This window comes from Caretta caretta, chromosome 2 (assembly GCF_965140235.1).
Source record: "Caretta caretta isolate rCarCar2 chromosome 2, rCarCar1.hap1, whole genome shotgun sequence".
Taxonomy (NCBI): Eukaryota; Metazoa; Chordata; order Testudines; family Cheloniidae; genus Caretta; species Caretta caretta.
This window is the reverse complement of record NC_134207.1, coordinates 112367222-112393696: the sequence shown is the minus strand read 5'-3', so window position 1 is coordinate 112393696 and position 26475 is coordinate 112367222. Positions and strand designations below refer to the sequence as shown.

Here is a 26475-nt window from a genome sequence, read left to right as displayed (position 1 = left end):
AGGCCCGAGAGGAGTGGATATGGCAGAATGACCTCCTGCATGGTAAGGAACATTTCCATGTGGCCAGGGGTCTGTGGGATGCCCATAGATACTCCAGAGGGGCTTGGTGGAGTCATTGGGGTCAGTCAGTCCAGATGGTGATGAGACAGTACCGACAGAGTAGTTGGAATCATGCTTGCAGTCGGGGTGGTCAGACTGTTTTGATACTGGGCTCCCACCATTGATACCGATGGATCCCTTTTCCTCTTGGCTTTACCCTCAAACTGGCAAGGGGTCTTTGGCACTGGTCCTGTGGGATCTGCATGCAACATCTCACCTGACCGGGCGCAGCTCAGGGAGGAAACACTGTTCTTATGAGCAGTTCACTGCGGTGACCTGCTCTTGTGCCTGTGAGAGAGTTTCTTACTGTCATGATGGGGCTCGTCTTTAGGCTTTGGTGCCAGCGGTTCCGCACTATGAGTGGTGATCGGAGGGGTGCTCGCAGTTGGCGGTGGCCACTGTACTGGGGGAGGTCCCTGGCCAGGATCCAAGTGCGCGCAGGGCTTCATTGCCTTCTCCATGAGGTACTTGCAGAGATGGCGTTCATGGTCCTCTCTAATACTGGGCGGAAAGGACTTACAGATAGCGTAAGTCACCGAGATGTGCACCTCACCCAGACAGTAGAGGCACTCATACAGAAGGAACGAGGACAGGAGACACCGTTTCTGAAGCTTGGGATCCTGGCCATAGTCTCTGGGTGGTGAGAGGATGACAGCCAGAGAACTTATATACTACTTTACACTAGTCTATACTATCTCTATAAACTATCTGCAAGACGAGGAACAACTCTTAGGGTACTAAGAGCGAAGAAGGAGCAAAGGTTCTGACTCAGCCATGCGGTGGTAAGAGGGAACTGGAGTCGTGTTGACCCGCACTGCCCCTTATACCTTCGGTTGAGAGCACGGGAAAACATACTACACACGTGCAGGTCAGTGGACGCTGCTTGGAAACACTTCCAGACTCGGGTGCACGGTGCGCATGTGCCCCCACATGTGGAATGCAACTAGGGCCCATCACTCGAAGAAGCAGCATCAGTTACCCTCTGAACCCACAGGTCCTTTGTGGTTGAGGTTTGGATCGGGGTGTGGCTGTGGCAGACTGGCTTGTTTGTTGGTTTTTTTACATGGCTACGAGTACAAGACAAACATATGAAGAGGTTCTCTTCATATTTAATAAAAACACAGCCCAATACATTGGACTGCTGAGGAAACTGGCCCTTCACCTTCCTCTCATCCGTGCCTCCTCCTATAGTCATTTGTTCCCCTGTAGCTTGAGGAGAAGATGCTTTTCGAAACCAGTGTTACAGCTGTGCTGTTCCTATGCCATTGGTCAGCCTGTCTCCTGCATACCATGCTAAACTGTATCTACCTGCTGCCACACAGCTTCCTGCCACTCAGAGAGCAAATGCCATGTGGGGTAGTGAGTTGAGTCAACCCAGCATGGCAGCTGGATCAGGAGGACTGATGCTGGCAAGAGCGGAACAGCAGTTGTAATTAAACATTTTTAAATTTTAGTTTCAGAATCTTGCTGCTGTTTCCAGAGGTCCCAGCAAGTGGCAGTGGATCAGAATCCATCAGGATTTAGAAGGGAGCCAGCAGACAGTGCAAGGGCTAGATCAGGAAAGGATAGGGTTGCCAGCATTCTAATGGCACACAACTGAACACCCCTTCCCCGCCTCCTACCATGAGGCCCCGCCCCTGCCCAGTCCCTTTCCCCCGCTCAGTCCATTCCCCCCTCCCTCCATCTCTCATTCTCCTCCACCCTCGCTCACTTTCACCGGGCTGGGGCAGGGGGTTGGGGTGTGAGAGGGAGCGAGGGTTCCAGTTGGGGTGGTGCAGGCTCTGGGGTGGGGCTGGGGATGAGGGGGTTGGAGTGCAGGAGTGGGGTCCAGACTGGGGCAGGGTTATGGGGCGGGGTGCAGGCTCAGGGCTGGAGTTTGGGTGCAGGGGGGTTAGGACTCCAGCTGGGGGTGCAGGCTCTGGGGTGGGGCTGGGGATGAGGGGGTTCAGGGTGTGGGAGAGGGCTCCGGGATGGGGCAGGGGGATTTGGAGTGCGGAAGGGGGTTTGGGCTCTGGGGTCGGGCTGGGGATGAGGAATTTGGGGTGAAGGAAGGGCTTCCAGGCTGGGGCAGGGGGTTGGGGTGCAGGTGGGGGTGTGGGGTCCCAGTGGCGCTTACCATGGTTCCCAGGAACCGGCTGCTAGGTTCCTGCAGCCCCTAGGTGCGTGGATGGCCAGAAAGGCTCTGTGCGCTGCCCTCATGCTCACAGGTACCACCCCCACAGCTCCCATTGGTCGTGCTTCCCAGCCAATGGGAGATGTGGAGCCAGCACTCGGGGCGGGGGCAGCGTGCAGAGTCTCCCTGGCTTTCCCATGTGCCTAGGGGCCATAGGGACCTGGCAGCCACTTCTGAGAGCTGCAGGGAGTCTGCCTTAGCCCTGGGCCCCTGCTGAGCCACTGACTGGACTTTTAACGGCCTGTTAAGCAGTGCTGACCGGAGCCGCCAGGTTCCCTTTTCAACCGGGGATCAAAAACCGGACACCTGGCAACCCTAGGCCAGGAGGGCAGAAACAGGATCTGGATCTTAGGCAGGAGTCAACACGTAGGGTGGGCAAGAAAGGGAATTTGGATTAGGTCTGGTGGCAGCAGCTGGGAGAGGCACCTACCCAGAATCCTTCACTTCAGCTGGCAAAAAATTGAAGTTACTCTTGTCCGATCTGTTTCTGTGATTCCATCTCTTTTTGTTAAGAGCTCAGTATGTTGAGATGGGGAAACCGATATGTCTTTTGTTCTTCTTTCATAGATTGTCTGCTTTATGTTCTGGGTGGTTTTATAATTGGGGGGTGAATGTGAGTGCTTGTGAAATGTATCATAGTGGTAGCACGGGCAGTTCTGTTTCAAAACAGAACAGGCAGCAGTAGGGTAAGGTTGCTAACAGTGTCCATCCAATGCAGTGTGCTAGAGGGACCAGCTCAAAGAAGGGAAAAGCTGTGCAGACCTCATGACATTCAATCCTTCTTGGCCTTTCAGCTCAGCCTGCCCACAAGGATCCCAGTGCTCATATGGCCACTTGCCTCTTTGAAAGCAGACAAACTATCCAAGAGTCAGCCAACAGAAACAGTGTTTGGTCTTCATCAACCTGGAATGGATTCAGTTAAGATTGTATCCCAATCTCCAAAGCTATCCAATCCCCCAAGTTCTCCCTTCTAAAAAACCAAATGGTCTGTCTAATTTATAGTGTTTGCTTTAACTGAGAAGCAGAAATGTTTTGAGTCAATCCTGCTTCTGACACCACTTCATAGGATACATCATAGATTATAAAGCCAGAAAGGACCAGTGTGATTTAAGCTGACCACCCACATAACACGTGCCATAAGACTTTCCTGAATTAAGACCTGTTTGAACTAGACCAGATCTCTTAAAAACCATCCAATCTTGATTTTAAAATTTCCAGTGATGGAGAATCCACCACAACCCTTGGTAAGTTGTTCCAATGAGTGATTACCCTCCATGTTAAAAATGTGGACCTTATTTCTATTCTGAATTGTCTAGCTTCAACTTCCAGCCATTGGATCTTGTTATAACCCACACAAGCCTTCTCAACAGAAAAACAGACTGTAACTATGAACGCTTTTATCATTCAGTATCACTTCAAAAATCTAATAAAATCTGGTTATGGGCAATTCATTTTGAGATACTGTTTGGAATGAGGTCCAGGCAGGCTGGAAGCTTTGTTCTTGGTTTCAGAGTCAGAAATACAAATTACTTTCTTGTTCCCAAAGTTGGTACACTTATCATAGGATATGAAAGGAAAAATTGAAGTCCATCGATGGCAGCCCCTTGCAATCAGGGGCAATAGATTTCTTGGGCTTCCCAATGGTCATTTTCAAATGTATCCCTGCTCCATGTTCCAAAGGAAGGTGTAGGGGGAAAGAAACTCCTTCCTAATTCCCCATATTTGATGACTTGTTCAATTCCACACATATAGGCAAGAATCTAGTTGAGCAAATTAAGCCTCTGATCGTGTGTGTGTATATAAAGTGTGTGTCTATAGATATATCCCAAGATGTGTCTGATAGTCATGTAATTATCTTTTTTTATTCTTTAATTCTAGTAAGGTGAATTCAGCCAATACTCTCCTCTTGTAGCTATTTATGCAATAGATTCCAGCAACCTCTAGGTGGTGGTAAGGATCTCAGGTAACCATTCTGAAAAGGTTCCAGAGCTAGTTCACAAACAGGAATCACCTCACAGTGAGTTGAACTGGAATGTTGGCCACTAATTGTTTCAGTGCTCATGTGACGTTGAGTCATTTCCTTGTTTTTAATATTCCTATTTGTAACATGGTTAAGCTTTCTCTTTTACTATTGGGCAATTTAAATCAAGACAATGAAAGGTAATTTCTGTGATCAAAAAAGAGCCCTTCTTTTCCAACAGAAGAGGACATATTCTGGGGAGCAAATTGATGGACTCCCTAGAGGTTTGAAGGTTAGGACAGATTCCCCCCGCCTCAAATTTTGGCTGCTTAGTCAAATCTCTTGAGGCACATCTGTCTTTTCCCCATCTGTTTCCCACCCGCCTTCCAACCCAACTAAATCTTGTTCCTCAGTTTTTCTATCTGATCCATAAATTTGCTCTCCCAGTTTGGACCCACAGCCTGGACCCAGTGACTTTCTCCTCTTCTAGCGCTCCACTTTCTTCCTCTGGGTCTCCAAAACAGGAACGTCACTAGCCTTTCCCTAGGTGAACCAGCAAATGTCCACCCATACCAGCCTGCAAACACCCACACAAGCAATGACTCAAAGTCTAGCTGGTCTAGCTGATCCTTTAGAGTAAAAATCTGTCGCAGCTAAACACCTCACTATTTTCCTATTGTGATGTTACCAATGAAAACTGAGAGTGAAGTTCAAGAACAGTATTTGACAGCATATTACTTGAAGTAAGCTCTGACAATAGATAGTTCCAGGAGCGTACATAAATGAAATACAGAGTTTCTTGTTTGTGGTTTAAAACTATATTTAAGAAATCATATGTGTAACTATTTTGCAGAGATAGGACCATTCTTTCTCTATGATCAGTGTGCCCATGTATTGCTTGGCAGTGAATTGAGAGAAATAGGTGCAGCCCAAGGGAAATGCAGGTTGACAGATGAGAATTGTCCCTAAGAGTGTGTTATTGAGAACATAGAACAGTCCTGATATATCACAGAAAAACAAATCTCAAAACCTATGGCCACTATTTTCATGTGGCCAGTTGTTTTGAATGTGGTTTTGTAAAGCACAGGAGAGAAACCAAGGGAAAGGTAAGCTTATAGGTCAGCTTAACTACCTCACTTAGGGCTGTGAAAAATTTCATGCCCTGTGTGATGTAATTAAACAGCCTAAGTCCCAGTTAGTTGGCAGAAGAATTTGTCCATTGATCTAGCTACCACCTCTTGGGGAGATGGCATTACTATAGCGATCGAAGAACCCCATCCATCCCTCGGTGTTTACACTACAGCACTGCAGCTGTGCCACTGTATCATTTCGAACGTAGACATACCCTTAGTAAGGCTGAAGACTTTGTCCTAACTTGTATATTTAAGATATTCGTAAGTGAATAAAAAAGAAAAAAAAAACCCTTAGGCCAGGCTGTAGAACCTTGCAAGGTGGGTCCTCTGTGTGCCGATCTCCCTTTGCCTGCAAAAAATGTGGGGAGCTGAGGCCAGGGGCAACTGCCTCCACCAGGCTGGGGCCAATCAGCACAACTGTTCCCGCCCCAGAAAATACTGGGGCAATCCATCTTTTTTAGCCTGAGAAAAGGTGGGTTAGTAGCACAAATGCGTCTATAGCTAAATGCACAACTTTTTCAGTGGTATTTAAGTCCCAAAGAGTTTTATTAAGGGCAAATCCAACTCTTCCAGTAGGGTTGCCAGGCATCCAGTTTTCAACTGGAACACCTGGTTGAAAAGGGACCCTGGCAGCTCCGGTCAGCACTGCTGATTGGGCCATTAAAGGTCCAGTTGGCAGTGCAAAGGCAGGTTCCCCGCCTGCCCTGGCTCCGCATGGCTCCCGGAAGCAGCCAGCAGGTCCCTCCCACTCCTAGGCATAGGGGCAGCCAGGGGGCTCTAAGTGCTAGCTCCACAGCTCCCATTGCCTGGGAACCATGGCTAATGGGAGTTGCGGGGGCGGTGCCTGTGGACAGGGGTAGTGTGCAGAGCCACCTGGACAGGCCTCCACCTAGGAGCCAGAGGAACATGCCAGCCATTTCCAGGAGCCGCCTGAGGTAAGCACTGCCTGGAGCCCACACCCTGAACCCCTCCTGTGCCCCAACCCCCTGCCCCATCACTGAGCCTCCTCCCACACCCCAACCCTCTGCTCCAGCCCTGAGCCCCCTCCAACACCCAAACTCCCTCCCAAAGTCTGCACCCCCTCCTATCCCAAATCCCTCATCCCCAGACCCACCCCAGAGCCTGCCCCCACCAGTGCTGGAGCCCCGCCCCCCCCCATCTCCTGCCCAGGCCCAATGAAAATGAACTAGTGAGCAAGGGTGGGGGAGAACAAATGATGGAAGGATGGGGGAATGGAGTGAGTGGGGGCAGAACCTTGGGACTGGGGGCGGGGCAAGAGTTCGATTGTCTGCAATCAGGTAGTTGGCAACCCTATCTTTTGGTCTGGGACTTACTTCTGCTGATCACTGCTATGTTTTCGGGAGGACTAGAAGAGGAGAGCATGTGGTCAGTATTAATGCTATACTATTAATTGTCAGGTAAGAGGTGCTACAGCGCAGTATGGTTTGTTTTTCATACCATCAAATAAGCGAGCATGCTAGCTCTGTTGCTGGTGCTTCTCTCCTCCAATCAGTTATTTTTATTTGTAGCAAAACTAGAGGCTGTAGCCTTTAAAATAAGATGTTGCATGGCAGTAGGCCCACTGAATATTTCACACAAACAATGTTCATTGTGTATATGTAGAGAATTTGGCTTAATGGATAGAGCACTGGACTGGAACTCAGGAGACCTGGGGCATAGTCCGCTCTGCCACTGACCTGCCAAGTGATCTTGTATGAGTCACTTCACTGTCTGTGTCTCAATTTCCCCACCTGTACACTGGGGATAATGACAGTGACACATTGTAATGTGCTTTGAGATTAAAAGTGTTACATAGGTATTATTTCTATAAATTAGTCTTTTTGCATTGGAATAGAGTTAGGTGGAACATGTGTTCTTGACTTCTTTGGGAGTTTTAGGTACACAAGGGGTACAGGATCATTGTTGTATAAAACTAAAAATTTTGTCTTGAGGCAAGGAGAAAAATGACTACCAAAGAATGTAAATACTGGGCCATCCCTCTACACTTGCAAAAAAAGGTACAAATAGTATAAACCTCACTAATTTCAATCAAATTTACAGTAATGTTTGTTTAACACCACTTCCCTATCTGCTAATATTTAAATTGTGGAAATAATTTGGAAGGAGAGAGGGCAAAAATTATCAAGATTGTCTTGGGAAATAGAGATTGACTCTCACCATAAACAATAATTGATATGTACTGCAGCACACACTTTAATTTTGAGATGTTAGCTGGTTTATTTCCTGTTTTTAAATTCTTTAGCCTTCTTCAGCAGATCTCTGCTCCTGGGGGGATTGGGTATAGTGCTCTTTCATAAAATACATACTATTGTCAGAAATCCCCAACATAACCTACCACCTGAATTCTGCGAAGTGTAGCTAAGAGAAATTATTTTTGTGTGTGCGATCAAGTGTGTTATTTTAAGCAGGGCTCTTGGGGAAAGCCCTGTGAACAAAGCAAATACCCTTACGCCTTCAGCCTTTCTGAGGTAGCTTGTGGGGCACCTTGTAGCTTGATTTTTACTTTACCTACTAAAGTTCTGATGAGATTTCAATCTGCAGTGTTTAAAAAGAAAAACAAAAGAGTTATGAGTTAAGTGCCTCTCAAATGAGTAAAGGATTGGACATCAGCTTTTTGCTAATTTTAAATGTACTTCTAATCTACTCCCTTCAGCAATCAGCTTCTATTTAGTGCTTATGCACCTTTCTGGCACTATGATACCCAGAAACACTGGAGACTGTAAATTAAGTCCTGAGGAGGCTTTATTTCACAATATGGCATAATTTCCTAAAACAATCTTATCCCTTACAACAAGATATAAAAAATACTCTTTTTAACCAAAGGATTTGCCATACACATCCAGCTAGTTTCAGTTGCATACTATGTTAACAGAAAGTGTGCTGGGTTTTGTGCTGTGAAAGAGGAAGTCAGGGCAGGGCAAGAAAGGCTTGGGGATTTCTGCAATGTGTGCCTTGCAAAGGAAGATTTTCTTATTGCTCTATATGTGTAGGCAAAACACACTCAAGCAGTTTTTGTTCTGCTTTCTAATTGCAGCTCACACTCAACATGATGGCTACATGTTCTTTACTTAAATTGTAGCATACTACAGTGAGTGATATATTTTCCACTGTCACTGCTATGCTATGTAGGCAGCTCCTAAGGGAATGCAGCCACAGAATTACAGTGAATAATGGCATTCATAGAATATCAGGGTTGGAAGGGACCTCAGGAGGTCATCTAGTCCCAACCCCCTGCTCAAAGCAGGACCAAGCCCCAACTAAATCATCCCAGCCAGGGCTTTGTCAAGTCTGACCTTAAAAACTTCTAAGGAAGGAGATTCCACCACCTCCCTAGGTAATGCATTCCAGTGTTTCACCACCCTCCTAGTGAAATAGTGTTTCCTAATATCCAACCTAAACCTCCCCTACTGCAACTTGAGACCCTTACTCCTCGTTCTGTTATCTGCTACCACTGAGAACAGTCTAGAGCCATCCTTTTTGGAACCCCCTTTCAGGTAGTTGAAAGCAGCTATCAAATCCCGCCTCATTCTTCTGCAGACTAAACAATCCCAGTTCCCTCAGCCTCTCCTCATAAGTCATGTGTTCCTGTCCCCTAGTCATGTTTGTTGCCCTCCGCTGGACCTTTTCCAATTTTTCCACATCCTTCTTGTAGTGTGGGGCCCAAAACTGGACACAGTACTCCAGATGAGGCCTCACCAATATCAAACAGAGGGACATGATCGTTCCTCTCGATCTGCTAGCAATGCCCCTACTTATACATCCCAAAATGCCATTGGCCTTCTTGGCAACAACAGCACACTGTTGACTCATATCCAGCTTCTCGTCCACTGTAAGCCCTAGGTCCTTTTCTAGAGAACTGCTGCCGAGCCATTCGGTCCCTAGTCTGTAGGGGTGCATGGGATTCTTCCATCCTAAGTGCAGGACTCTGCACTTGTCCTTGTTGAACCTCATCAGATTTCTTTTGGCCCAATCCTCTAATTTATCTAGGGCCCTCTGTATCCTATCCCTACCCTCCAGCGTATCTACCACTCCTCCCAGTTTAGTGTCATCTGCAAACTTGCTGAAGGTGCAATCCACATCATCCTCCAGATCATTAATGAAGATATCGAACAAAACCAGCCCAAAGACTGACCCTTGGGGCACTCCACTTGATACCAGCTGCCAACTAGACATGGAGCCATTGATCTCTACCCGTTGAGCCCAACAATCAAGCCAGCTTTCTGTCCACCTTATGGTCCATTCATCTAGCCCATACTTCTTTAACTTACTGGCAACTAAACTTTCAGTCTGTTACAATACAAGATCAACTGAAACCCAATTCTTAATTAGACATTAAGCCCTTTTCCAGCAGTTATAATCTCTGCATTATCATGAGAACAAATAAATTGCTTAGTCAATTCAGTACAGGTGCAGTGTAAGTCTTCCTTACCTATTTTAAAATCTGTTTTTGTAGAAAGCCAAACTTTTCAAAAGATGGGTGCATATTTTGGCCTAACAGCTGTGTAAGCTCAAAAGCTTGTCTCTCTCACGAACAGAAGCTGGTCTGATAAAATATACACTTTCTCATCCCTTTTTATCAATGTAATCATATCCATGCTAATCAAGATGAATTCAAAATCTATTTTAATCTAATTTTTTTTAAATAAACCTGTCTAAAAAGAAATCTGAATTTAATATAAAGGTCTAAACTTAACTTTTAAAAATTTAAATAAAAAATATGCTAAATCCATGAGCACTGAGCCAAAAACTTGACATTTAAAGGCTGCATTTCTATATAAATGAAGTGTCAGGGGAAAAACCGCTAACTCTTGAGGTCAATTTTTATTAACATGATACTGTATTAAGGGCTTGATCCTGTGGGGGAGCCAGGGGCTGTGCTTCTGGATGGAAGAGACTGGCAAAGTCATCAATGGTGTTGGGACCCAGCCTCTGACTCCAGGGGATACCATCATGTATATCATCAAGATCATCCACTAACCCACGACCCCTGGTGGTCTCATAGTCCTGTTTTTATAGCTTCTCCCTACCTGAACTCTGGCTCAGTTCTTGATTTAAGAATATTTACAACTCACCCTACCATGGAAATTTAGTCTCCAGCTTATGGAAAAACAAGGATCAGCCCAGTAACTACCAGCCCTTGCTTCTGGATAGTTCTGGGCACTTCAAGTAGATCTTGTTCTCTCTCTCTCTCTCCCTCTCTCCCCCCTTGTATGTGTACAGACAAAGATGAATTAATGGATTTCTGTTTGTAGCAGCTGTCTCAGTCTTTCAGCGAAGAACTGCCATGTAAAAGGCATGTGAGTTACATAGGTGAAGTTTTCAGTGTTGCTGGTTCTTGTGTTTTTTCTAGAGGTGGGGGAGTTATGCAACAAGGAAGGCACAACACTGGTGTAAAAGCAGGACACTGTGCAAAGGGGGGGACGATATTCTTCAGAGGGCAGCCTCTAGCATGGGGAACTGCCAGAAAAAACTGCCATGGGTGCAGGTCGTAAAAAAGACCCTATGTGAGAATTTTTTCAAGAAATTCCTGTATCGTTAGGTAAAAAAGAAACACGTGCCAAATGTAAACATAGCAAAGCAATGCAAGGCCCGGTTGTCAAAATGAAACAGTATGAACAACGCTTCTCAGAAGGCAATGAGTTTAAAGATGTTGCCATGTCCATATCAATCTGGATCAACTGGTAATAAACCTAGTTTTGCATCATTCCCTTGGACTTCCCATCATGTCATATGTGCCAGTAAATAAAACACGGTTACTCACCTTCTCATAACTGTTCTTAGAGATGTGTTGTTCATGTCCATTCCAATCAGGTGCGTGTGCACGCACGTGCATGATGGCCGGAAGATTTTTCCCTTAGCAGCATCCGTCGGGTTGGCACGGGCGCCCCCTGGAGTCGCAACCTTATGGCACCTAATATATAGCCCTGCTGACCCGCCACCCCTTCAGTTCCTTCTTGCCGGCTACTCCGACAGAGGGGTAGGAGGGTGGGTAGTAGAATGAACATGAACACCACATCTTGAACAGTTGCAAGTAGGTGAGTAACCGTTTTTTCTTCGAGTGCTTGTTCTTGTCAATTCCAATCAGGTGACTCCCAAGCAAAATTAGGAGGTGGGAGTCGGAGCTGTCCCCTGACTGGAGTACTGCTCTACCAAAGGCCGCAGCATCTCTGGCCTGTCTAGTAATTGCATAATGTGCGGCAAAAGCGTGTATCGATGACCACATCGCTGCTCTGCAGATTTTCTGGGTGGGGACTTGGGCCAGAAAGGCTGTTGATGAAGCTTGTGCTCTTGTAGAGTGCACCGTTATGGGGGGCGCTAGGATCCCTGCTAGATTGTAGCACTCGGTAATGCAGGCCACAATCCATGATGAAATGTGCTGTGTCGAAACAGGCTGGCCCTTCATTCTGTCCGCTATTGCGACAAAAAGCTGTACTGACTTCCTGAACAGTTTTGTCCTTTCTATGTAAAAGGCCAGCACTCTGCGGATGTCATGAGTGTGGAGTCTCTGCTCCCTGCTACTTGCATGAGGCTTAGGGTAGAACACCGGGAGGAAAATGTCCTGGTTGATGTGGACCTGCGATACCACCTTTGGGAGGAAGGCTGGATGGGGTCTGAGCTGAACCTTGCCCTTAAAAACACAGTGTAGGGCGGCTCTGACGTTAGAGCCCTAAGCGCAGACACCCTCCAGGCTGAAGTTATTGCCACCAAGAACGCAACCTTGTAGGAGAGGTAGAGCAGGGATCATGTTGCTAGAGGCTCAAAGGAGTGCCCCATGAGCCTAGAGAGGACCAGGTTAAGGTCCCAAGCAGGAACCAGTTGGCGGACGTGCAGGTACAACCTGTCGAGACCCTTCAGGAAGCGATTGACCAGGGGGTTAGTGAATACCGAGCAGCCCTGTTCCCCCGGGTGGAAAGCTGAGATAGCAGCCAGGTATACTCTTATAGAAGACAAGGAGAGACCTTCCTGCTTTAGGTGGAAAAGAATCCAAAATCTGGGGCACAGAGGCTGGCGCCGGGGGAAAGTCATGCTGAGCTGACCAGATTGAAAATCTCTTCCACTTGGCCAGGTACGTGGCCCTAGTGGAGGGTTTCCTACTGCCCAGGAGAACCTGTCTGACCTCTTCTGAACAGGAGACCTCGAACGGGTTCAGCCATGGAGCCTCCAGGCTGTGAGATGCAGCGACTGCAGGTTTGGGTGCTGGAGCCACCCATGATCCTGCATGAGAAGGTCCTGGAAAAGCGGCAGGGTAATCGGGGTTCCCACTGACATGTCTAGGAGAGACATGTACCAATGCTGGCGGGGCTAAGCCGGGTCTATGAGAATGAGCCAAGCCCAGTCTCTGCGGATTTTTAAGCAGGACCTTATGGATGAGGGGTATGGGTGGGAAGGCGTACAGAAACAGTCCCACCCAGTGGAGGAGGAATGCGTCCGCTGTGGAGCCCGGATGGTGATTCTGGAAGGAGCAGAACTGCTGACACTTCCTGTTGCATCTCATGGCAAAGAGGTTGACCAGGGGAGAGCCCCATCTCTAGAAGAACAAAGATGCGACCTCCGGGCGAAGGGACCGCTCGTGGCTGTGAAAAGACCTGCTGAAGCTGTCCACCAGCTTGTTTTGGACCCCAGAAGGTACAACGCCTGTAAATCGACTGAGCGCTCTATACAAAGTCCCATAACCTGAGGGCTTCCTGGCACAGGGGAGAGGAGTGTGCACCCCCGTTTGTTGATATAGAACATCACGGTCGTATTGTTCATCATGACTGATACACATTGAGCCGCTAGATATGGGTGGAATGACTGACACACTAGGCGTACCGCCCTGAGCTCCCTGACATTGATATATGACTGAGATCTGTCTGTGACTAGAGGCCCTGAGTCCTGTGGTCCCCCAGATGAGCCCCCCACCCCAAATCTGATGCATCCATTACTAGTGTCAGGCATGGTTGTGGGGCAACGAAGGGGACCCCTGAGCACACTTGCTGAGCGTCCATCTACCAAAGGAGGGAGTCGAGGATGGGGGGAGGCAGGGTCACGATCCTGTCCAAGCTGTCCCTAACAGGTCTGTACACTGACGCAAGCCACAACTGAAGTGGTCGAAGCCTGAGTCTGACAAGTTGGACCGTGTATGTACAGGCTGCCATATGGCTGAGCAGTTTGAGGAAATTTCTCGCGGTTGTGATGGGGAGGAACTGCCTGAGTCCCTAGATCATGTGTCGAGGGCCTGGAATCTCGCCTGCGGGAGGAATGCTCTGTCTTAGGTTGAGTCCAGAACCGCTCCTATGAACTCTATCCTCTGGACCGGGGACAGAGTTGATTTCACCTCATTCAGTAGGAGGCCCAGATTCTCAAAAGGTGGCTCTGATGAACGCCACCTGAGCTCTGGATTGGCCTTTGATCAGCCAGTTGTCAAGGTATGGGAACACCTGTACCTGATGTTTCCACAGAAAGGCGGCAACACCAAGTGCATGGGACTCAAAGACTTGAGGTGCTGCTGACAGGCCGAAAGGGAGGACTGTAAATTGGTAATGGGAACAGTTGACCACAAACCTGAGGTACTTTCTGTGGTTTTGCGCTATTGCTATGTGAAAGTACGCGTCCTTCAAGTTGAGGGGGACATACCAGTCTGCTGGATCCAATGAAGGGATAATGAAGGTCAAGGAGACTATGTGGAACCCGAGTTTCCTCACAAACTTGTTGAGGCTGCGCAGGTCCAGGATAGGCCTTAGTTCTTCGGTATTAGGAAGTAGCAGGAACAGAAACCCTTGTCCCTGTGCTCCAGTGGAACCTTCTCCACAGCCCCTAGCGCTAGGAGTGATTGCACCTTCTGAATGAGAAGTTGCTCGTGAGAAGGGTCCCTGAAGAGGGACGGGGAAGGGGGGGGAGAGCACAGAATTGGATGGAGTATCCCCTCTCTACCATGCGAAGCACCCAGCTGTCCGAAGTTATATGAGACCATGCACGGTAGAAAGGGGATAGTTAGGAGGGAAAGGTAAGGCAGGGTGAATCCAGTCTCTGGTCTGGTGCACTGTCCTTGACTGCACCTTCAAAATGCCGGTTTAGGGCTAGAGTGTAGTTTGGACTGGCCCTGATTAGCAGAGGGATGTTGCCTTCTCCTACCGCTCCAGTTCCTCCTCCTAGAATTGTCCTGGCAGTTCTGCTGTTGGAATCTTTGAGGAGGTTGCGGGCAGAAGTGTCTGGTGTGTGGGCGGTGTATGCAAGCCCAAGGATCTGAGGGTGACTCGGGAATCTTTTAGGCTGTGGAGCCGTTTGTCCGTCTTCTCTAAAAACAGTCTCACTCTCAAACGGGAGGTCCTGAATCATTTGTTGGACTTCGCAGGGCAACCCTGACACTTGCAACCAAGCCCCCCGTCACATAGCTATCCATCGCCATGACTCTTGTGGCAGCATCAAAAACTGCCTGCAGTGAAACGCGGGAGACTAATTTCCCTTCTTCCACCAAGGCAGTGAACTCTGACCAAGAATCGGAAGGGACGAGCTCTGTGAACTTAGCCATGGAAGCACAGATATTATAAAAGTACCTGCTCACAATGGCCTGCTGGTTAGCAATATGGAGTTGCAGACCGCCAATGGAGTAGATTTTCATACCCACGAGGTCCAGTCGTTTAGCATCCCTATTCTTTGGGGAAGGAACTTGGAAACCTTGTCTCTCCCACTGGTTAGCCACATCAATGACCGAGTTGGGAGGGCGGATGGGCATAGAGATGCTCAAAGCCTCTGGAGGGGACGAAATACCGGCGCTCATTATGTTTGGCATTGAGTGGCAGAGATGCTGGCATCTGCCATAGAGTTTTGGTAGTTTCCACCACTGTCTTTATAAGGGGTAATGCTACCCATGAGGGCACTGAGGGTGTTAGGATGTCCACCATAGGATCCATGTCCTCAACCAGCTCCTCAGCCTTTATGCCCAAGCCTAAGGCAGCCCTGCAGAGCAACTGTTGTAAAACTCTGTTGTCCTCTAATGCAGGGGCTATGGACATCCCTGTCAATGCTTTGTCCAGTGATGAGGAGGAGGAAGCGTGCGCTGGTGGTAGAAGCTCCCTGCCGTCTGCCCCAGATGGGTCACATGACTCCTGGGGCAGCGTTGGAGGAGGTACTGATGATGGTGCTGGGGCCATAGGCATCGTAGCCAGCGTCGATGTCAGTCTCACAGGAGGGAGCTGCATCGGCATGCTCACAGGAGCCACCGGGGTTGGGGGGCCCGGTGCCGACATCGGCACCTGGGTTGTAGGTGCCTGCATAGAAGTCAATGACTCAGAGATCTCGGACACCGAAGACCACAGAGGAGCCGATCCTTTGTGTCTCGAATGGCGAGAGCTCGGGCAGCGGGAAGGCTCTCTGTCAGAGCGTGTAGGTGCCGATGGACAAGGCAAAGGGGAGTGCCTCGACATCATAGCCGGCTTTCCCTTAGAAAGCACTGGAGGATGGGGCTCCGTTGGAGCTGATGGTTCCTCCCTGGCAGGTGAGAATGGTGCTGGCAGGTGGAGGAGATCTCTGGTGGCCTGGTATGCTTCTGGCATGGACAGAAGCTGAAGCTGCTGTGTAGGCAGAGATTGAGGTGAGGCCAGACTCAACTGCCTCACCTGGACAGGAGTTGACACATCCCCGGAAGGAGAAGCCGAGGAGTGGCCTGCCTGGGGTCGCACTTCAAGGCTTAGCTGGAGAAAGGTCATCTGGCTTTTTCTTCTTTTGAGGCACCAGCGAACGGGAGCGGTGCCTACTGTCAGAAGGGCCCCCTGAGGAGCCATGGTGGTGCCAAGTGTCCCCGGAGGAGTCCTTCCTAGGTGCCAAAGTTGCCGAGGTGCTCCGTGTCAAGGATGACGCCGTTGTGGTCAGATCTCTTGAGCCTGGGTTGGAGTGGGGGTGCAAGGCTGCCTCCATGAGGATCACCTTCAGCCGCTGTTCCCGTTCTTTAGGTTTTCACGGGCAGAACTCGTGGCAGATCTTGCAATGATCGTTCTGATGAGTCTCCCCCAGGCACTTAAGACACGATGAGTGGAGATCACTCTTAGGCATGCGCTTGGCGCAACCCACACAGTTCTTAAATCCCAGGAACTGTGGCATGCCATGGCCGGAGTGTGGGGGGAACCCCCAATGACTATGCTGTACTAAACTTTAAACTGGTACTACTAACAACTAACTATATACACAGAATGACTAAGAAAACTTGCTGAGAAAGAGCTACGGGAAGTTCCAGACACCATCACTGGTGGTAAGAAGGAACTGAAAGGGTGGTGAGTTGGCAGGGCTAGATATTAGGCGTGACTCCAGGGGGTGCCCAGGCTGATCTGACAGATGCTGCTAAGGGAAAAATCTTCCTGCCATTGTGCAGGTGCGCACGCACGCACACACCTGATTGGAAGAGACATGAACAAGCACTGGAAGAAGAACTTAGTTTATCAAAAATTTGTGGTTGGGATGGGTTACTTATTAACAAACTGTGTTCAAAGTTTCAGAGGAACAGCCGTGTTAGTCTGTATTCGCAAAAAGAAAAGGAGTACTTGTGGCACCTTAGAGACTAACCAATTTATTTGAGCATGAGCTTTCGTGAGCTACAGCTCACTTCATCAGATGTTTACCGTGGAAACTGCAGCAGACTTTATATACACACAGAGAATATGAAACAATACCTCCTCCCACCCCACTGTCCTGCTGGTAATAGCTTATCTAAAATGATCAACAGGTGGGCCATTTCCAGCACAAATCCAGGTTTTCTCACCCTCCACCCCCCCACACAAATTCACTCTCCTGCTGGTGCTAGCCCATCCAAAGTGACAACTCTTTACATAATCAAGTCGGGCTATTTCCTGCATAGATCAAGGTTTTCTCACATCCCCCCCACCCCCATACACACACAAACTCACTCTCCTGCTGGTAATAGCTCATCTAAACTGACCACTCTCCAAGTTTAAATCCAAGTTAAACCAGAACATCTGGGGGGGGGGGGTAGGAAAAAACAAGAGGAAACAAGGGGAAACAGGCTACCTTGCATAATGACTTAGCCACTCCCAGTCTCTATTTAAGCCTAAATTAATAGTATCCAATTTGCAAATGAATTCCAATTCAGCAGTTTCTCGCTGGAGTCTGGATTTGAAGTTTTTTTGTTTTAAGATAGCGACCTTCATGTCTGTGATTGCGTGACCAGAGAGATTGAAGTGTTCTCCGACTGGTTTATGAATGTTATAATTCTTGACATCTGATTTGTGAGTTTGTGTGTGTATGGGGGTGGGGGGGATGTGAGAAAACCTTGATCTATGCAGGAAATAGCCCGACTTGATTATGTAAAGAGTTGTCACTTTGGATGGGCTAGCACCAGCAGGAGAGTGAATTTGTGTGGGGGGGTGGAGGGTGAGAAAACCTGGATTTGTGCTGGAAATGGCCCACCTGTTGATCATTTTAGATAAGCTATTACCAGCAGGACAGTGGGGTGGGAGGAGGTATTGTTTCATATTCTCTGTGTGTATATAAAGTCTGCTGCAGTTTCCACGGTATACATCTGATGAAGTGAGCTGTAGCTCACGAAAGCTCATGCTCAAATAAATTGGTTAGTCTCTAAGGTGCCACAAGTACTCCTTTTCTTTTTGCGAATACAGACTAACACGGCTGTTCCTCTGAAACCTGTCATTATGCAAGGCACTGCATTTAGCCGTATGGAGTGGAAATCTATCAACTGCATGAAGAAACTTGTACAGATACAGACAGACATCATCTTCCTTTCCAAATGCAAACAGATGGACATCGTACCAAAAGGACTGAAGGTCAAAAATCCATTACAATCTACATACCACACAGACTATGCTGACAGCTTGTGCCTCACGCTCTCAAAGAAACTGCAGAATCACCTGATCAAGATCCTCTACAGCAAACAGGGAAAGATTAAGAATGAGCTCTCAAAAATGGATACTCTCATAAAGAACCAACCTTCCACACAAACTTCCTCGTGGCTGGATTTTACTAAAACTAGACAAGCCATTTACAACGCACACTTTGCTTCTCTACAAAAGAAAAAAGACACTAAACTTTCTAAACTACTACATGCTACAAGGGGCCACAGCAATGGTTCCCTCACCCCACCTAGCAATATTGTTAACCTATCCAACTATACTCTCAGCCCAGCAGAAGCAGCTGTTCTATCTCGGGGCCTCTCCTTCTGCCCCTCCACCCTCACGAACATGATACAGTTCTGTGGTGACCTAGAATCCTATTTTCGACGTCTCCGTCTCAAGGAATATTTCCAAAATACCTCTGAACAACATACTAATCCACAGAGGTCTCCCTGCCAACACTACAGAAAGAGGGATTCTAGATGGACTCCTCCTGAAGGTCGAAACAGCAGACTGGACTTCTACATAGAGTGCTTCCGCCGACGTGCACGGGCTGAAATTGTGGAAAAGCAGCATCACTTGCCCCATAACCTCAGCCATGCGGAACGCAATGCCATCCACAGCCTCAGAAACAACTCTGACATCATAATCAAAAAGGCTGACAAAGGAGGTGCTGTTGTCATCATGAATAGGTCGGAATATGAACAAGAGGCTGCTCGGCAGCTCTCCAACACGAGTTTCTACAAGCCATTACCCTATGATCCCACTGAGAGTTACCAAAAGCAACTACAGCATTTGCTCAAGAAACTTCCTGAAAAAGCACAAGATCAAATCCGCACAGACACACCCCTGGAACCCCGACCTGGGATATTCTATCTACTACCCAAGATCCATAAACCTGGAAATCCTGGGCGCCCCATCATCTCAGGCATTGGCACCCTGACAGCAGGATTGTCTGGCTATGTAGACTCCCTCCTCAGGCCCTACGCTACCAGCACTCCCAGCTACCTTCGAGACACCACTGACTTCCTGAGGAAACTTCAATCCATCGGTGATCTTCCTGATAACACCATCCTGGCTACTATGGATGTAGAAGCCCTCTACACCAACATTCCACACAAAGATGGACTACAAGCCGTCAAGAACACTATCCCCGATAATGTCACGGCTAACCTGGTGGCTGAACTTTGTGACTTTGTCCTTACCCATAACTATTTCACATTTGGGGACAATGTATACCTTCAGATCAGCGGCACTGCTATGGGTACCCGCATGGCCCCACAGTATGCCAACATTTTTATGGCTGATTTAGAACAACGCTTCCTCAGCTCTCGTCCCCTAAAGCCCTTACTCTACTTGCGCTATATTGATGACATCTTCATCATCTGGACCCATGGAAAAGAAGCCCTTGAGGAATTCCACCATGATTTCAACAATTTCCATCCCACCACCAACCTCAGCCTGGTCCAGTCCACACAAGAGATCCACTTCCTGGACACTACAGTGCTAATAAACAATGGCCACATAAACACCACCCTATACCGGAAACCTACTGACAGCTATTCCTACCTGCATGCCTCCAGCTTTCACCCTGACCACACCACACGATCCATCGTCTACAGCCAAGCTCTGCGATACAACCGCATTTGCTCCAACCCCTCAGACAAACACCTACAAGATCTCTGTCAAGCTTTCTTACAACTACAATACCCACCTGCAGAAGTAAAGAGACAGATTGATAGAGCCAGAAGAGTTCCCAGAAGTTACCTACTACAGGACAGGCCTAACAAAGAAAATAACAGAACGCCACTAGCGGTCACCTTCAGCCCCCAACTAAAACCCCTCCAACGCATTATTAAGGATCTACAACCTATCCTAAAGGATGACCCAACACTCTCACAAGTCTTGGGAGACAGGCCAGTCCTTGCCTACAGACAGCCCCGCAACCTGAAGCAAATACTCACCAACAACCACATACCACACAACAGAACCACTAACCCAGGAACTTTTCCTTGCAACAAAGCCCGTTGCCAATTGTGCCCACATATCTATTCAGGGGACACCATCACAGGGCCTAATAACATCAGCCACACTATCAGAGGCTCGTTCACCTGCACATCCACCAATGTGATATATGCCATCATGTGCCAGCAATGCCCCTCTGCCATGTACATTGGTCAAACTGGACAGTCTCTACGTAAAAGAATAAATGGACACAAATCAGATGTCAAGAATTATAACATTCATAAACCAGTCGGAGAACACTTCAATCTCTCTGGTCACGCAATCACAGACATGAAGGTCGCTATCTTAAAACAAAAAAACTTCAAATCCAGACTCCAGCGAGAAACTGCTGAATTGGAATTCATTTGCAAATTGGATACTATTAATTTAGGCTTAAATAGAGACTGGGAGTGGCTAAGTCATTATGCAAGGTAGCCTGTTTCCCCTTGTTTCCTCTTGTTTTTTCCTACCCCCCCCCCCCCAGATGTTCTGGTTTAACTTGGATTTAAACTTGGAGAGTGGTCAGTTTAGATGAGCTATTACCAGCAGGAGAGTGAGTTTGTGTGTGTATGGGGGTGGGGGGGATGTGAGAAAACCTTGATCTATGCAGGAAATAGCCCGACTTGATTATGTAAAGAGTTGTCACTTTGGATGGGCTAGCACCAGCAGGAGAGTGAATTTGTGTGGGGGGGTGGAGGGTGAGAAAACCTGGATTTGTGCTGGAAATGGCCCACCTGTTGATCATTTTAGATAAGCTATTACCAGCAGGACAGTGGGGTGGGAGGAGGTATTGTTTCATATTCTCTGTGTGTATATAAAGTCTGCTGCAGTTTCCACGGTAAACATCTGATGAAGTGAGCTGTAGCTCACGAAAGCTCATGCTCAAATAAATTGGTTAGTCTCTAAGGTGCCACAAGTCCTCCTGTTCTTTTTGCCAATACAGACTAACACAGCTGTTACTCTGAAACCTGGTATATTTGGAGTATTTATCAATTACATTTTTACTATTACTTCTAAAACAGATAGATTTGGTGCTCAATATAATTAAACATCCTAGGTGAAGATTTCCTGTTTAAAAGTAACATTTTATTAGGCATTTCTCTCTTCTAGCATTTATTTCTTCTTCTCCCCCAGTTACTAGGTATGTTGCTAGAGATAAGTATTTTAAAAGATTTAGGTAACCATTATGATTTTTCATCTTCCCTATAAAACTAGGTTTAGAATAAGTCACACCATTTAGACAGTGGTACAAACAGCTGCAGCAGGAAGAATCTTTCATTTACAATTTTATTTTTAAAGCAGTGCACTGGGTAATTCAGTAAGAGTGATTTTTTTACCATTTTGTTTGGTCCAACTTAGACACAAGAGGTTATGAATGTCCATCACCTGCAACTTCGGCATCATCTGCTGGTTACCACCAGAAGTGGTGCAACAAGGTATACATCGGATAATAAAATACCAGTATCAAAAAAAGACTTCATCCAGGAAATCAATGGATGAGTTCATAATTAGGATCAACAAATTCCAGCAAGACTCCTCTGTAGTTGACAGGATTCAAACCTGTGCAAGGAGACCCCAATGGATTTCTAGTCCTTCACCTTAACCACTTGGCCACAACTACTTGATGGGAGGGATAGCTCAGTGGTTTGAGCATTGGCCTGTTAAACCCAGGGTTGTGAGTTCAATCCCTGAGGAGGCCATTTAGGGATCTGGGGCAAAAATTGGGGATTGGTCCTGCTTGGACTAGATGACCTACCTGAGGTCCCTTCCAACCCTGATATTTTAGGACTCGGATGAAGAGACTGTTCAGTTAATTTGTGCAACAAATTCTCCCTTTCATTTTGTTCAGAACAAACATTTCAATAACATGGTTCAATCCTTATGATGAAGCTATGCTCCATCTGGCTGAGCAGGCATTGCAGGAAGGTTGCTGACAGTATATGAGAAGGAAGTCAAACAGCATGCAAAAAACATTGACAGTAAATTAATTAATCTCTCTTGATAGGTGGAGCCAATGATCCACTAATATGTGCTTTTGTGACAACAGAAGATGGGGTTGTCTTATAGAAACAATTGATACATCAGGAAATGCCCATACAGCAGAATACTTAAATGTAGCAGAAAAGCTATAACTGAACAAAATTCTAGTGTTTTTGAAAACTTCTGCAGGCTGACCTAAAATCATCATTCACTGACTACAGTTAGTCCTGCTGTTCCTTTAATAAATCATTTAGTTGTAAATGGGAAACAATTTTTGAAAAGAAGTGTGTATCTAAAATATTTAAGGCAGTTTTGTTTAATTAAAAAGTTACATGCGGTTATGTTTAAAGTAGGGCTGTCGATCAATTGCAGTTAACTCACATGATTAACAAAAAAATTAACTGATTGTGATTAATTGCACTGTTAAATAGAATGCCAATTGAAATTTAAACATTGTGGATGTTTTTCTACATTTTCAAATATATTGATTTCTAGTACAACACAGAATACAAAGTGTACAGTGCTCACTTTATATTATTTTTATTACAAATATTTGCACTGTAAAAATGGTATTTTTCAATTCACTTCATACAAATCTCTATCATGAAAGCATAACTTACAAATGTAGATTTTTTTTGTTACATAACTGCACTCAAAATAATGCAAAACTTTAGAGCCTACAAGTCCACTTAGTCCTACTTGAAATAACATGAAATATGGCAGAATGTGGGTAAAACAGAACAGGGGAGACAATTCTCTCCCAAGGAGTTCAGTCACAAATTTAGTTAACACTTTTGTTTTTTTAAACAATCATCAGCATGGAAGCGTCCTCTGGAATGGTGGCCGAAGCCTGAAGGGGCATAGGAATGTAACATATCTGGCCCATAAATACCTTGCAAGCTGGCTACAAAAGTGCCATGCCAACGCCCGTTCTCACTTTCAGGTGACATTGTAAATAAGCAGTGATTAGAAATATCTCCCATCAACGTAAACAAACTTGTCTGAGTGATCAGCTGAAGTGGACTTGTTTTACATCATTTTAAAAATAAAACAGTTATTTTGTACACAATTCTACATTTGTAAGTAGAATTTTCATGATAAAGAGATTGCACTACAGTATTTACAGTAGGTGAATTGAAATACTATTTGTTTTTTACAGTGCAAGCATTTGTAATAAAAAATATAAAGTGAACACTGTACAATTTGTATTGTGTTGTAACTGAAATGAATATTTGAAAATGTAAAAAACATCCAAAAATATTTAAATAAATGGTATTCTATTATCAGTGCAATTAATTGTGATTTTTTTAATCATTTGACAGCCCTAGTTTAAAGTCCAGTTACCATCCTCATGCAGGTTGACAAATCATGAGCAAAACGTTAATTGTCTAGTAACTAAGAAAATGGTGAATCAGCTATTGCGAATACTAAAAATGAAATTAAAATGAATATTAAGCTTAAATATTGCTTAAATTAGTTGTACCTTCCTAGCTCACCAGATATACAAAATCTAGTATAAAGGCTTATTTAGTTGTAAATCAATTAGTATATGGACTAATGAAAATGCACCTTTAGAAAAGAAAAAATAAAAATGGAAAAAGATTATCAGTTAAACCAACCACCTTGACTTAAAACAATCCAGCCTGATGTTAATTTATAATTTGGTTATCAGTTTTAGCCAGCTTTCTTGTGATACAGGGATTTAGATTCTATCACTGAGACACTGTTGTCCACTGAATCAACTAGCTACTTTAGAGTAACAGCCATGTTAGTCTGTATTCGCAAAAAGAAAAGGAGTACTTGTGGCACCTTAGAGACTAACCAATTTATTTGAGCATGAGCTTTCGTGAGCTACAGCTCACTTCATCGGATGCATACCGTGGAAACAGTATGCATCCGATGAAGTGAGCTGTAGCTCACGAAAGCTCATGCTCAAATAAATTGGTTAGTCTCTAAGGTGCCACAAGTACTCCTTTTCTTCTAGCTACTTTAGGATACCTACTTAGGTGGCAAGTTCTTTGTTTTGGACTTCAGGCTGGTGCGGTATACTATTCTTTCACCTCAAAGATGTAACTAAAGGCAATGAAGAGGATAGCTTGTGTTGTATATTTGTTTATGCGAATACACAAGCTGTGGTAGTGATCATGTTTTATAAATGCAAATGTTTCAATGTTAAGAGTAGGAAAGATTACCTTCTAGTTCAGGGATGACAGTACTTTCACTTCAGGTACCTGTGCACCAAGCTCTTAACAGGGGAAGCCGCTTATGTTAAATGGTTGTCGCTGCATAAAACCTGATCTTTGGATACTTTTGTAAATCTATTAGTAAAAAAGACTTCTGCCTAGAAGCTGAGAAGTATTTTATACAAATACTTAAATAGGCACAGGTCAAGAGAGAACATTTACAACCTAGTTCTTAGGGCCCTCAGTCTTTGTGCCAATGATTATTTATACACACTGGAACAGCTTCAATAGTGGAGACCCACCCCAGAATAGCCAATAACCTGCAGGTTAGGGCACTCACAACCTTTTCAAGTCCCTGCTCCAGGTGAGTGCCCCAACGACTGAGCACAACAGTAGCACTTCCAACTCTGGTTTTGTACATCAAATCCTTCATTTCCTTTGCTTTTATTAAAAAAGGTTAATGTGTGGAGATGAAACACTGGAAAAGCTGACAACGTTTACTTGAAGTCAAACAATTCACCAAGGATTTTTTGTATCACACCAACTTTATGGGAACTGCCAGTTAACTGAAAAGTTAGGTATTGGCCAAGCTCTAGTTTCTGAACAGTGTTAACAAGTATATAGCTCTCTCTCCAGTGCTAATTCTTTTAAGTTTCTAAAAAACTGCCTATAGTTACAGTATCATGTTAAGAAGTGGATAGGCTGCAGTTACTAGTTCCCATAAAACTAAAAGGGTGAATTACCCACTCCAACCATTCATCACGAGTTACATTTTCTCCAGAAAGAAAAAGGAACAACTTGCAAGTGGCCAGCTAAAAGGAACCAAGTTCCATACAAGACCCTGAAGTATGTCTACTCCCACCCCATACAAACTAGTAACTTTTCTCTCCAGTGTAGGGGGAAAAAAGTTTGGACTCCCAAATGCTAGACACCTAAACACACACACCATGACAAGGGAATCTGCTAATCAGAAAACCCTACTCTGTGACACTACAGACATGCATTTTCAAGTTTGCTTGGCAAAATACAATTTAACGTAAGACAGACCACCACCCTTTCTGGATAAACTGCCACAAAATACCAGAGCAGAACTTGAGAGATCATGTCAGAAGGGCAACAAATGGCAAAGACAATCTTGTAGGCTATTTTAGATGCCTGACATGGCAGCTTATTTGGTGGCCACAGACATTACAATGCACAGAACCTGATTACAGTTCTCATGGTCGGAGAACCATCACAGGTTTACTATTCAAGTATTGTGAGCTCTTAAGCTTGAATACAGATAAAGCACTCCACACTCTTAAGGATAGGAGAGTTACTCCGTACTCCTTGGTCCTCAAAACTCCAAGTATTAAAAGGAAATCATCAGATACCAAGGTCTGGAATATATTTGCCAGGGACTGATGAAGCTTTTTGAATTCAACAAAAAGAATTTTCCTTGAAAAGAAACGTGAACCTATCTTTGGAGAAGTGATCTGTGCATTACTGATTCAGTCCCATAGATCTAGCTCCAAGCATTTACATCATACTCATCACTGTAGTCTGAACCTGATTCACTCCCCTCACAGCTGAGACTGACAACAGTACAAAGACATACCCTGCTAATAGTGTATCTGGCAACAGAAGAAGATATACTAGTCTGCAGCAAGGCGGGCTGAAGTCTGACAGCTAGTCTCTGGCCAGCAATAATTTGTTCAGTATCTTCAACCAGCGACAACTGCTACTTCATCTTAAGTAGCATAAGAGGTAGAGGCAGCCCTGAACAACTCTTCAGAGAAGTCTCTCAAGTTCTGCCTCAGCTTTCAGGAGGGACTGTAGTTCTCCTATCCACCTTAACCATGGTGGTCTTTTGGAGATGTAACTCCTTAAAATAAAAGCAAGCATAAGTACGTACAGTGCTTGGTTCAGGCTTAGCCATTCCAAAGTACTTAGAAGTGGCCACTATGATTTGCTATACATATTAAAATTCCATGAAATTACATTCACCTACTACACTATTTTGAGTTGAAATACCATTGTTTCATTTGCTCTAAGGGGACGTTAATAGGTTCAAGTAATAAGGTTTCTGGCATTGTCAATTTAA

The 26475-nt window shown here is 45.7% G+C and overlaps 1 long non-coding RNA gene and 1 other non-coding gene across 2 annotated transcripts in view; one reads left to right on the top strand and one right to left on the bottom strand.

The window, feature by feature from the left end:
- The window catches only part of LOC125632159 (uncharacterized), a 70662-nt gene that overhangs the window by 30481 nt on the left and 13706 nt on the right, over nucleotides 1-26475 (top strand). The window lies entirely within an intron of this gene.
- Nucleotides 21769-21850, bottom strand: TRNAS-AGA (transfer RNA serine (anticodon AGA)). The gene has a single exon. It is a non-coding gene; the product is annotated as a tRNA-Ser (tRNA).